Genomic DNA, 13,208 nt, shown 5'->3' with positions numbered 1-13,208 from the left:
CACCCTTATGCCTGAACATGGTGTTCGTTATGGACAGTCTATGACTGGCACAGAAGTCCAACAACATAACACCACTCTGATTCAGATCGGGGGGGCATTTCCTCCCAATCACACCCCTCCAGGTCTCACTCTCATTGCCCACGTGAGCATTGAAGTCCCCCAGCAGAATGAGGGAGTCTCCGGTAGGAGCATTCTCCAGTGCCTCCCCCAGAGACTCCAAAAAGGGTAGGTACTCTGAACTGCTGTTTGGCGCATAGGCACAAACAACAGTCAGGACTCGTCCCCCCACCCAAAGGCGGAGGGAGGCTACCCTCTGTGCTCCCCAATGTACTGGCACACAGCCGGGGGGCAATAAGTATGCCCACACCTGCTCTGCGCCTCTCACCACGGGCAACTCCAGAGTGGAAGAGAGTCCAACCCCTCTCAAGAGTACTGGTTCCAGATCCCAAGCCGTGCGTCGAGGTGAGTCCGACTATATCTAACGGTCTGATGAAGTTTCAACAATAAACAACAAACTTTGTATTATGAGAAAGAACCAGACTCATTCTTCAGGAATCCGAAAATAAGCTCTATTTTACGAGTTATGCACGAATTCGGATTCTCCTATAAAACGAATTCCTTAACTCAAACCAAGTTAAGACTGCTTTGTCCTTCATATTTATTCATGTCTAATCAAGTTTCAATGATAAACAACGTTGTACTTTGTAGAATGAGAAAGAACTTCTTCAGCAATAAGCATCTCTCGACAAATGACGAAATACAGATTTTGCTATAAAATTAATTGCTATCAGCCTGACTTAAAACTGTTTGTCTTCCTTATTTATCCACTTCAAATCAAGTTTCAACAATTAAAAAAATTTTGTAGTTTGAGAAAGAACAACTTAATCTTGAGCAATCAGTATAAAAAGAGGGTAAGCAAAGGTGCGAATGTCAAACCATACATGATCAAAACAGGGAGCGGAGGTGTTTGGCTGAGACAAGGTGTGAATGTCCACCCATAATTAATGAAAAGCGGGCAACAAGTAGGTTCGAATGCCCAACCATACATCATCAAAAGCAGGAGTGGATATGTTCGGCTACAAGAAGGTTTGAACGTCTGACCATAGTTTGTAAAAAGCGGGTAAGAAAAGGTTCGAATGCCCGAACATACACCATCAAAGGAGGGAGCGGAGGTGTTCCGCTGTAAGAAGGTGTGAATGTCCGACCATAGTTGGTAAAAAACGGGTAAGAAAAGGTTAAAATACCCGACTGTACACAATCAGTAGCGGGTGCAGAGTTGTTCGGCTACTAAAAGGTGTGAAAGTCCGACCATGGTTTGTAAAAAGCGGGTAAGAAAAGGTGCGAATGCCCGAAAATGTATGATCAAAAGAGGGAGCGGAGGTGTTCGGCTGCAAGAAGGTGTGAATGTACACCCATAATTACTGAAAAATGGGTAAGAAAAGGTGCGAATGCCCAACTATACATCATCAAAAGCAGGAGTGGATGTGTTCGGCTACAAGAAGGTGTGAACGACCAACCAAAGTTTGTAAAAAGCAGTTAAGAAAAGGTTTGAATATCCAACCAAACATAATCAAAAGCGGGAGCATAGCTTTTCGACTGCAAGTAGGTGTGAATGTCAGATCATAATTTGCAAAAAGCTGATGAGAAAGGGTGAGAATGTCCGACTGCACACCATCAAATGCGGGAGCGGAGTTGTTCGGCTGTGAGTAGGTGTGAATCTCCGACCGTAATTTCTGAAAAATGTGTCAGAAAAGGTAAGAATGCCGGTCCATACATCATCAAAAGCGAGAGAGGTGGTGTTTGGCTGCAAGTAGGTGTGAATGTCCAGCCATAATTACTCACAAACGGGTAAGAAAAGGTAGTATTGCCAGACCATACATGATCAAAACAGGGAGCGGAGGTGGTTCAGCTGCAAGAAGGTGTGAATGTCCGACTAAAGTTCAAATATATTAACAAAAGCGGGAGGAGAGGTCTTCGGATGAGAGTGGTTGAGAATTTCCAACCATAATCTATAAAATTCGGTGAAAAAAAGGTGTGATAGAACACTAAAAGGTGGAGCGGAAGTGTTCGGCTGCAAGAAGGTGTGAATGTCCGACTATATTTGGTGAAAAGCAGGTGAAGCAAGGTCTGAATGCCCAACCTTACATTATCAAAAGCGAGGTCAGAGGTGTTTGGCTGCAAGAAGGCCATAGTTTGCCAAAAGCGGGTAAGCTGCGAATGACCAGCTAAATATCAACAAAAGTGGGGGCGGAGGTCTTCGGATGCAACTGGGTGTGAACATCCCTCCATACAAGTATGGTGGAGAGGAAGCTGTGAACAGCCGACCATAGTTTGCAAAGAGCGGGTGAGACAAGGTGCGAATGTCCAACCATACATGATCAAAACAGGGAGCGGAGGTGTTTGGCTGTGACAAGGTGTGAATGTCCACCCAAAATTAATGAAAAGCGGGCAAAAAGTAGGTTTGAATGCCCAAGCATACATCATCAAAAGAAGGAGTGGATGTGTTCGGCTACAAGAAGGTTTGAATGTCCGAGCATAGTTTGTAAAAAGCGGGTAAGAAAAGGTTCGAATGCCCAAACATACACCATCAAAAGAGGGAGCGGAGGTGTTCCGCTGTAAGAAGGTGTGAATGTCCGACCAGAGTTGGTAAAAAGTGGGTAAGAAAAGGTTAAAATACCCGACTGTACACAATCAATAGGGGGAGCGGAGTTGTTCGGCTACAAGAAGGTGTGAAAGTCCAACCATGGTTTGTAAAAAGCTGGTAAGAAAAGGTTCGAATGCCCGAATATATACCATCAAAAGCGGAAGCGGAGGTGTTCGGCTGCAAGAAGGTGTGAACGTCCGACCAAAGTTTGTAAAAAGCAGTTAAGAAAAGGTTCGAATATCCAACCAAACATAATCAAAAGCGGGAGCAGAGCTGTTCGACTGCAAGTAGGTGTGAATGTCCAGCCATAATTACTCACAAACGGGTAAGAAAAGGTAGTATTGCCAGACCATACATGATCAAAACAGGGAGCTGAGGTGGTTCAGCACCAAGGTGTGAATGTCTGACTATAGTTTGTAAAAAGCGGGTAAGATAAGGTGCGAATGCCCGACAATGTATAATCAAAAGAGGGAGCAGAGGTTTTCGGCTACAAGAAGGTTTGAATGTCCGACCATAGTTTGTAAAAAGCGGGTAAGAAAAGGTTCAAATGCCTGACTATACACCATCAAAAGCGGGAGCGGAGATGTTCCGCTGTAAGACGGTGTGAATGTCCGACCATAGTTGGTAAAAAGCGGGTAAGAAAAGGTTAAAATACCCGACTGTACACAATCAATAGCGGGAGCGGAGTTGTTCGGCTACAAGAAGGTGTGAAAGTTCAACCATGGTTTGTAAAAAGCTGCTAAGAAAACGTTCGAATGCCCGAATATATACCATCAAAAGCGGGAGCAGAGCTGTTCGACTGCAAGTAGGTGTGAATGTCCAGCCATAATTACTCACAAACGGGTAAGAAAAGGTAGTATTGCCAGACCATACATGATCAAAACAGGGAGCTGAGGTGGTTCAGCTGCAAGGTGTGAATGTCTGACTATAGTTTGTAAAAAGCGGGTAAGACAAGGTGCGAATGCCCGACAATGTATGATCAAAAGAGGGAGTGGAGGTCTTCGGCTGCAAGGTCTGAATGTCCAACCATAATTTCTAAAAACCGGGTAAGAAAAGGCTCGAAAGCCCGACTATACACAATCAAAAGCGGGAGCGGGAGGTTTTCAGCTGCAAATCCTTCACTCAAACCAAGTGAAAACTGCTTTGTCCTTCATATTTATCAATGTCTAGATTTACTTCAACAAAGAACAACATTGTATTTTGCAGTAGTAGAAAGAGCAACACTTGAAGGAACAGGAATCCGAGAATAAGCTTATTTTCATACGTTCTGCATGATTTGGGATTTTATGTATAAAATGAATTCCTTTACTCAAACTATGTTAAAACTGCTTTGTCCTTCATATTTATCAATGTCTAGATTGACTTCAACAAAGAACAACAATGTATTTTGCAGTAGAAGAAATAGCAACACTGAAGGATCAGGAATCCGAAAACAAGCTTATTGTCATACGTTCTGCTTGATTTGGGATTTTGCTATAAAATTAATTCCTTCACTCAAACAAAGTGGAAACTGCTTTGTCCTTCATATTTATCAATGTCTAGATTTACTTCAACAAAGAACAACATTGTATTTTGCAGTAGTAGAACGAGCAGCACTTGAAGGAACAGGAATCCGAGAATAAGCTTATTTTCATACGTTCTGCATGATTTGGGATTTTATGTATAAAATGAATTCCTTTACTCAAACTATGTTAAAACTGCTTTGTCCTTCATATTTATCAATGTCTAGATTGACTTCAACAAAGAACAACATTGTATTTAGCAGTAGAAGAAATAGCAACACTGAAGGATCAGGAATCCGAAAACAAGCTTATTTTCATACTTTCTGCTTGATTTGGGATTTTGCTATAAAATTAATTCCTTCACTCAAACAAAGTGGAAACTGCTTTGTCCTTCATATTTATCAATGTCTATATCGATTTCAACAAAGAACAAGGCTGAATTTTGCAGTATAGGAAAGAGCAACACTGGAGGATCAGGAATCCGAGAATAAGATTACTTTCATGAGTCCTGCACGATTTCGGATTTTCCTATAAAATGAATTGCTTTGCTCAAACCAAGTTAAAATTGCTTTGTCCTTCATAGTTATCCATGTCTAAAATGTATCAAGCATAAAGTTCCTCATATTACCCTGAATGAGAAAGAAGCATCCCTTTGGTTGAGCAATACGTTCCTTTTGCGGAGTTATGCATGATTTCGGATTTTGCTATAAAATTCATTCCTTCACACCTTTTTTTTTCACCGCATTTTATAGATTATGGTTGGAAATTTCAACCACTCTAATCCGAAGACCTCTCCTCCCGCTTTTGTTAATATATTTGAACTTTAGTTGGACATTCACCCCTTTTTGCAGCTAAACCACCTCCGCTCCCTGTTTTGATCATGTATGGTCTGGCAATACTACATTTTCTTACCCGTTTGTGAGAAATTATGGCTGGATATTCACACCTACTTGCAGCTGAACACAATCTCTCTCGCTTTTAATTATGTTTGGATATTCGAACCTTTTCTTTACTGCTTTTTGCCAACTTTGGTCGGACGTTCACACCTTCTTGCAGCCGAACACCTCCGCATCCGCTTTTGATGGTATATATTCTGGCATTCGAACCTTTTCTTACCAGCTTTTTACAAACGATGGTTGGACTTTCACACCTTCTTGTAGCCGAACAATGATGTATGTTTGGGCATTCGCACCTTTTCTTACCCATTTTTCAGTAATTATGGGTGGACATTCACACCGTCTTACAGCGGAACACCTCCGCTCCCGCTTTTGATGGTGTATAGTCAGGCATTTGAACCTTTTCTTACCCGCTTTTTTTTTTTTTATGGTCGGACATTCAAACCTTCTTGTAGCCGAAAACCTCCGCTCCCTCTTTTGATCATACATTGTCGGGCATTCGCACCTTTTCTTACCCGTTTTTTACAAACCATGGTCAGACTGTCACACATTCTTGTAGCCAAACACATCCGCTCCCGCTATTGATTGTGTACAGTCGGGTATTTTAACCTTTTCTTACCCGTTTTTTACCAACTATGGTCGGACATTCACACCTTCTTACAGCGGAACACCTCCGCTCCCTCTTTTGATAGTGTATGTTCGGGCATTCGAATCTATTCTTACCCCCTTTTTACAAAATATGCTCGGAGATTCACACCTACTCACAGCCGAACAACTCCGCTCCCGCATTTGATGGTGTATAGTCGGGCATTCTCACCCTTTCTCATCAGCTTTTTGCAAATTATGATCTGGCATTCACACCTACTTGTAGTCGAACAGCTCTGCTCCCGCTTTTGATTATGTTTGGTTGGATATTCGAAACTTTTCTTAACTGCTTTTTACAAACTTTGGTAGGACGTTCAAACTTTCAAGCAGCCGAACACCTCCGCTTCTGCTTTTGATGTTGTATATTCGGGCATACAAACCTTTTCTTACCCACTTTTTACAAACCATGGTCAGACTTTCACTCTTTGTTGCTGAACAACTCCGCTCCCTCTTTTGATTGTGTACAGTCGGGTATTTTCACCTTTTCTTACCTGCTTTTTACAAACCATGGTCGGACTTTCAAACCTTCTTGTAGCCCAACACATCCACTCCTGCTTTTGATGATGTATGTTTGGGCATTCGCACCTTTTCTTACCCATTTTTCAGTAATTATGGGTGGACATTCACACCTTCTTGCAGCTGAACACCTCCTCTCCCGCTTATGATGGTGTATAGTCGGGCTTTCAAGCCTTTTCTTACCCGGTTTTTACAAATTATAGTAGGACATTCAGACCTTCTTACAGCCGAAAACCTCCACTCCCTCTTTTGATCATACATTGTCGGGCATTAGCACCTTTTCTTACCCGCTTTTTACAAACCATAGTCGGACTTTCACATCTTTTAGTAGCCGAACAACTCCGCTCCCGCTATTGATTGTGTACAGTCGGGTATTTTAACCGTTTCTTACCCGCTTTTTACCAACTATGGTCGAACATTCACACCTTCTCACAGCGGAACACCTCCGCTCCCTCTTTTGATGGTGTATGTTCGGGCAGTCAAACCTTTTCTTACCTGCTTTTTACAAACTATGGTCAGACATTCAACCCTTCTTGTAGCCGAACACATCCACTCCTGCTTTTGATTATGAATAGTTGGGCATTCGCACCTTTTCTTACCCATTTTTCAGTAATTATGGGTGTACATTCACACCTTCTTGCAGCCGAACACCTCCGCTCCCTCTTTTGATCATACATTTTCGGGCATCAGCACCTTTTCTTACCCGCTTTTTACAAACCATGGTCGGACTTTCACACCTTTTAGTAGCCTAACAACTCCGCACCCGCTACTGATTGTGTACAGTCGGGTATTTTAACCTTTTCTTACCCGTTTTTTACCAACTACGGTCGGACATTCACACCTTCTTACAGCGGAACACCTCCGCTCCCTCCTTTGATGGTGTATGTTCGGGCATTCGAACCTTTTCTTACCCGCTTTTTACAAACTATGGTCAGACGTTCAAACCTTCTTGTAGCCGAACATATCCACTCCTGCTTTTGATGATGTATGGTTGGGAATTCGAACCTACTTGTTGCCCGCTTTTCATTAATTATGGGTGGACATTCACACCTTGTCTCAGCCAAACACCTCCGCTCCCTGTTTTGATCATGTATGGTTTGACATTCGCACCTTTGCTTACCCTCTTTTTATACTGATTGCTCAAGATTAAGTTGTTCTTTCTCAAACTACAAAATTTTTTTAATTGTTGAAACTTGATTTGAAGTGGATAAATAAGGAAGACAAACAGTTTTAAGTCAGGCTGATAGCAATGAATTTTATAGCAAAATCTGTATTTCGTCATTTGTCGAGAGATGCTTATTGCTGAAGAAGTTCTTTCTCATTCTACAAAGTACAACGTTGTTTATCATTGAAACTTGATTAGACATGAATAAATATGAAGGACAAAGCAGTCTTAACTTGGTTTGAGTTAAGGAATTCGTTTTATAGGAGAATCCGAATTCGTGCATAACTCGTAAAATAGAGCTTATTTTCGGATTCCTGAAGAATGAGTCTGGTTCTTTCTCATAATACAAAGTTTGTTGTTTATTGTTGAAACTTCATCAGACCGTTAGATATAGTCGGACTCACCTCGACGCACGGCTTGGGATCTGGAACCAGTACTCTTGATAGGGGTTGGACTCTCTTCCACTCTGGAGTTGCCCGTGGTGAGAGGCGCAGAGCAGGTGTGGGCATACTTATTGCCCCCCGGCTGTGTGCCAGTACATTGGGGTTTACCCCAGTGAACGAGAGGGTAGCCTCCCTCCGCCTTGGGTGGGGGGACTAGTCCTGACTGTTGTTTGTGCCTATGCGCCAAACAGCAGTTCAGAGTACCTACCCTTTTTGGAGTCTCTGGGGGAGGCACTGGAGAATGCTCCTACCGGAGACTCCCTCATTCTGCTGGGGGACTTCAATGCTCACGTGGGCAATGAGAGTGAGACCTGGAGGGGTGTGATTGGGAGGAACGGCCCCCCCGATCTGAATCAGAGTGGTGTTATGTTGTTGGACTTCTGTGCCAGTCATAGACTGTCCATAACGAACACCATGTTCAGGCATAAGGGTGTCCATATGTGCACTTGGCACCAGGACACCCTTGGCCGCAGTTCGATGATCGACTTTGTGGTTGTATCATCGGACTTGCGGCCGTATGTCCTGGACACTCGGGTGAAGAGAGGGGCGGAGCTGTCAACTGATCACCACCTGGTGGTGAGTTGGCTCCGCTGGTGGGGGAGGATGCCGATCAGACCTGGCAGGCCCAAACGTATTGTGAGGGTCTGCTGGGAGCGTTTGTCAGAATCCCCCGTCAGAAGGAGCTTTAACTCCCACCTCCGGCAGAGCTTCAACCATATTTGAGGTGGGGGACATTGAATGGGCCATGTTCCGTGACTCCATTGCCGAGGCAGCTGGTCGGAGTTGTGGCCGTAAGGTGGTCGGTGCCTGTCGTGGCGGCAACCCTCGAACCTGCTGGTGGACACCAGTGGTGAGGGAAGCCGTCAAGCTGAAGAAGGAGTCCTATCGGGCCTTTTTGGCCAGTGGGACACTGGAAGAAGCTGATAGGTACCGACGGGCCAGACGGGCCGCGGCTTTGGCGGTTGCTGAGGCAAAAACTCGGGCCTGGGAGGAGTTCGTTGAGACCATGGAGAACGATTTCCGGACGGCCTCGAAAAGATTCTGGTCCACCATCCGGCGTCTCAGGGGGGGGAAGCGGCTCACAGTCAACACTGTTTACAGTGGGGACGGGGCTTTGCTGACCTCAACTCGGGATGTTGTGAGTCGGTGGGGGGAGTACTTCGAGGAACTCCTCAATCCTACCAACACGTGCTCGGAAGAGGCAGAGTCGGAGAGCTCGGAGACGGGGCCTCCCATTTCTGGGGCTGAGGTTGCCGAGGTGGTTAAAAAGCTCCTCGGTGGCAAGGCCCCGGGGGTGGATGAGGTCCGTCCTGAGTTTCTCAAGGCTCTGGATGTTGTAGGGCTGTCTTGGCTGACACGCCTCTGCAGTATCGCGTGGACATCGGGGACAGTGCCTCTGGACTGGCAGATTGGGGTGGTGGTCCCCCTCTTTAAAAAGGGGGACCGGAGGGTGTGTTCCAACTATAGGGGTATCACACTCCTCAGCCTCCCTGGTAAGGTCTATTCGGGGGTATTGGAGAGGAGGATCCGTCGGATAATCGAGCCTCGGATTCAGGAGATGCAGTGTGGCTTTCGTCCTGGCCGTGGAACAGTGGACCAGCTCTATACCCTTGGCAGGATCCTGGAGGGTGCATGGGAGTTCGCCCAACCAGTCTACATGTGTTTTGTGGACTTGGAGAAAGCGTTCGACCGTGTCCCTTGTGGAGTCCTGTGGGGGGTGCTCCAGGAATATGGAGTGCCGGACCCCTTGATAGGGGCCGTTCGGTCTCTGTATGACCGGTGCCAGAGTTTGGTCCGCATTGCCGGCAGTAAGTCGGATACGTTTCCGGTGAGAGTTGGACTCCGTCAGGGCTGCCCTTTGTCACCGATTCTGTTCCTAACTTTTATGGACAGAATTTCTAGGCGGAGCCAGGGCGTTGAGGGTGTCCCATTTGGCGACCTCAGAATCGGGTCTCTGCTTTTTGCAGATGATGTGGTTCTGTTAGCGTCGTCAGGCCGTGACCTTCAGCTCTCACTGGAGTGATTCGCAGCCGAGTGTGAAGCGGCTGGGATGAGAATCAGCACCTCCAAATCCGAGACTATGGTTCTCAGCCGGAAAAGGGTGGAATGCTCTCTCCGGGTCGGGAATGAGATCCTTCCCCAAGAGGAGGAGTTCAAGTATCTCGGGGTCTTGTTCACGAGTGACGGACGAATGGAGCGGGAGATTGACGGGCGGATCGGTGCGGCGCCTGCAGTTTTGCAGGCTCTGGGGGAGACCCAGGACACGTTGGAGAGACTATGTCTCTCGGCTGGCCTGGGAACGCCTCGGGGTCCCCCCGGAAGAGCTGGAGGAAGTGGCCGGGGACAGAGACGTCTGGGTTTCTCTGCTCAAGCTGCTGCCCCCGCGACCCGACCCCCGGATAAGCGGCAGATGATGGATGGATGGATGGATATATCCTCCACCAACCAGACTTACAACCCCCGACTAGGGTAGCAGAATTCCTAAGCATCTGTACCCCAAAACTACTATCAAAAATATATAAATTATTGTCTAAGATAGATGACGTGATGTAGTGGATGGGGCCACGTAGGTGGTCCCCATTGGTTGCACTCTGCAGTTCCCTGCCCCTGTTTTAATTACACCTTAGACATTACTACTTATCAAACACACTCACACACACACATTAGGTCTTGGGGGGTGGTTACACTGAGTGGCATCGGGTGGGCGGGGCTCTTTGGGTATGTAGGCTGCCCAGAGTGCCGCGCTCCCAGTTCTACAAGTTTGGCTGCCCCTCAATTTTAATTGCTCACTATTAGAAAATATTGAAGAGCCAGAAGGGTGAGGGGAGGGGTCTTCTTCGCACACCCCTGCTTCCTGGTGTCTGCTCGGGGCAGGAGGGGCCAGGAGGATTAATTAATTTTTCTGCTGGTTCGGGGTCTGTGGTGGCTGGGGGGTTGCTGGCCTCCTGGTGTGCCCGCTGCACTACACCCCAGCAGAGTCGAGGGAGGTAGGATGTGTGGATGTGTGGATGTATGGGACGTGAAAGTGTGTGTGGTAATGATTGGGCCTGGATCTGGGACTTGCTGTCGCCTGGCCTGCCTGTGTTTCTCCCGATGGGGCATCAGCGTTGCCTCTCCCCACTGCTCGCGACTTCACCCACCTGTGGGCACGTCTTGACTCCCAGGGCACTTGGCCAGGGGCGCTGGGGCAGGCGCTGACCCACTTTGTGGCTGTCTGGGGCGCTTGGCCCTCCTGGGTATTGGGTGGGGCCTCTGCCAGGGGGTTTGGGGGCGCTCGGGCTCCTGGGGCCCAGGTCCCGGAGTGCCTCTGCCCTATGCTTATGGGGGCTCTTTCCGGGGGCTTCCTCTGCAGTCTTCTGGGTGGATGCGTGGTTGCCCCTGCGGTGGGCTGCCTGGGTTCTGTGCTCTGTGGGGGCTGCTGGTGGCCTGGGTCTTGTGGCCCTCTCTGCCTGCTTCTGATTGCTTGGGGGGGGCTGTGGATTGTGGCCCTGTACGCTTATACACTCATAACTAAGCACGGTTATCATGTAGGTCCTGTGCCATGGGTGTTGCATGTTCTCACACACACACACACACATTCATTAGTCCAGTAGCATGGTCACTAAGCAGTTGATGTATTATCATGTCGTCTCAGGTCATCTATATCCACAGCTGTGTTGTATGCGATTGCCGCTTCTTGTGCTTGTTTTTGTTTGTTTGTGTGTTTGTTTTTTCTCTGCTTGTCTGCTTTCAGGTGCTCCTGGTGGCGCTAAGGCTGGATTCCCCTCATAGGCCATGGATTGTTGTCTGTTTTGTTTTTTACAGGTGTAACAGCTGGTTGTCTGGTTTTTGTTTCTATTTTTGTTCTGTTTCCTCTTCTTTCCTCTTCTTCTTTCCTTGTCCCCCGGTCCGGTTCAGTTCAGTTCATGTCATATATTGTAAACAGAAATAAATAAATGGGCATCAAGGGGAGCTTTACATTTATAAAACTTCCCTTGGCAAAACAAATCTGTTTGGCATCAAAGGTATTCAGACTACAATTCTTCTGACATAATGCTGAACATAATGCTGAACAGGACAAGGGAAAAAAAAGTAAAGAAGACAGTTCTGCCGAAAGCCAGGGATAGACCTGTTCTAAGTTCTGTTCTAAGTTCTATACTTTTTAAAAGGGGCGTGTTTATCAACTATGGAATTAGAAGATTTACAAAAATGGTCAAGTACTAGATCTTCATCTGGGATTTTAACAGTGTCATATAACTATTCAACAGATCAGTTAAAAAAAAGCCTGCTCATGGAGATGTTTCAGGATCTGGATACCAAGCGTGGACCTAATGTTTTCATTTTTGCAATTCTGATACAGGCTATTGAGCAGTGATAACTAACACCAAGTTCAGATACTGCGGATTTTCCACCTTTGATTTGTTAAGATTGAGCCAATCAGGGACAACCTTGAAGGATCTCTTTGGTTTTGTAGGATCAGTAATTACCTGAGAAAGGTTGATATTGGTACACACCTTTTTTAAATGATCAGAGGCAGAGTTCAACTTGTTTAAATTAAAATTGCCACACAGAGATTGGGTTTAGGCCACATGCACACAGAATGACATCAACAAATATAAGAATTTTGAATATATGTAGAGGAATGATACTTTGAAATGTGCTCATTGCGGAGTTATGATCAGTTGAGTAATGAAGGTTGAACTATTCTGGGAAAGAGCCACCTCATCTGACTCCTCTCAATGCGGAGGAGCAGCGGTTCTACTCCGAGCCCCTCCCGGATGACTGAGCTTCTCACCCTATCTCTAAGGGAGAGCCCAGACACCCTGCGGAGGAAACCCATTTCGGCCGCTTGTATTCGCGATCTTGTTCTTTCGGTCACTACCCACAACTCGTGACCATAGGTGAGGATGGGAACGTAGATTGACCAGTAAGTAGAGAGCTTCGCCTTCTGGCTCAGCTCCCTCTTCACAACGACGGGTCGGTGCAGAGCCTGCAACACTGCAGGCGCCGCACCGATCCGCCCGTCAATCTCCCGCTCCATTCGTCCGTCACTCGTGAACAAGACCCCAAGATACTTGAACCATAGTCTCGGATTTGGAGGTGCTGATTCTCATCCCAGCCGCTTCACACTCGGCTGCGAATCACTCCAGTGAGAGCTTAAGGTCACGGCCTGACGACGCTAACAGAACCACATCATCTGCAAAAAGCAGAGACCCGATTCTGAGGTCGCCAAATGGGACACCCTCAACGCCCTGGCTCCGCCTAGAAATTCTGTCCATAAAAGTTAGGAACAGAATCGGTGACAAAGGGCAGCCCTGACAGAGTCCAACTCTCACCGGAAACGTATCCGACTTACTGCCAGCAATGCGGACCAAACTCTGGCACCGGTCATACAGAGACCGAACGGCCCCTATCAAG

The sequence above is a fragment of the Leuresthes tenuis genome, unplaced genomic scaffold (genome assembly GCF_036924035.1).
Source record: "Leuresthes tenuis unplaced genomic scaffold, fLeuTen1.0.hap1 SCAF_14, whole genome shotgun sequence".
NCBI classification, from domain to species: domain Eukaryota; kingdom Metazoa; phylum Chordata; class Actinopteri; order Atheriniformes; family Atherinopsidae; genus Leuresthes; species Leuresthes tenuis.
Note: the sequence above shows the minus strand (reverse complement) of the source record.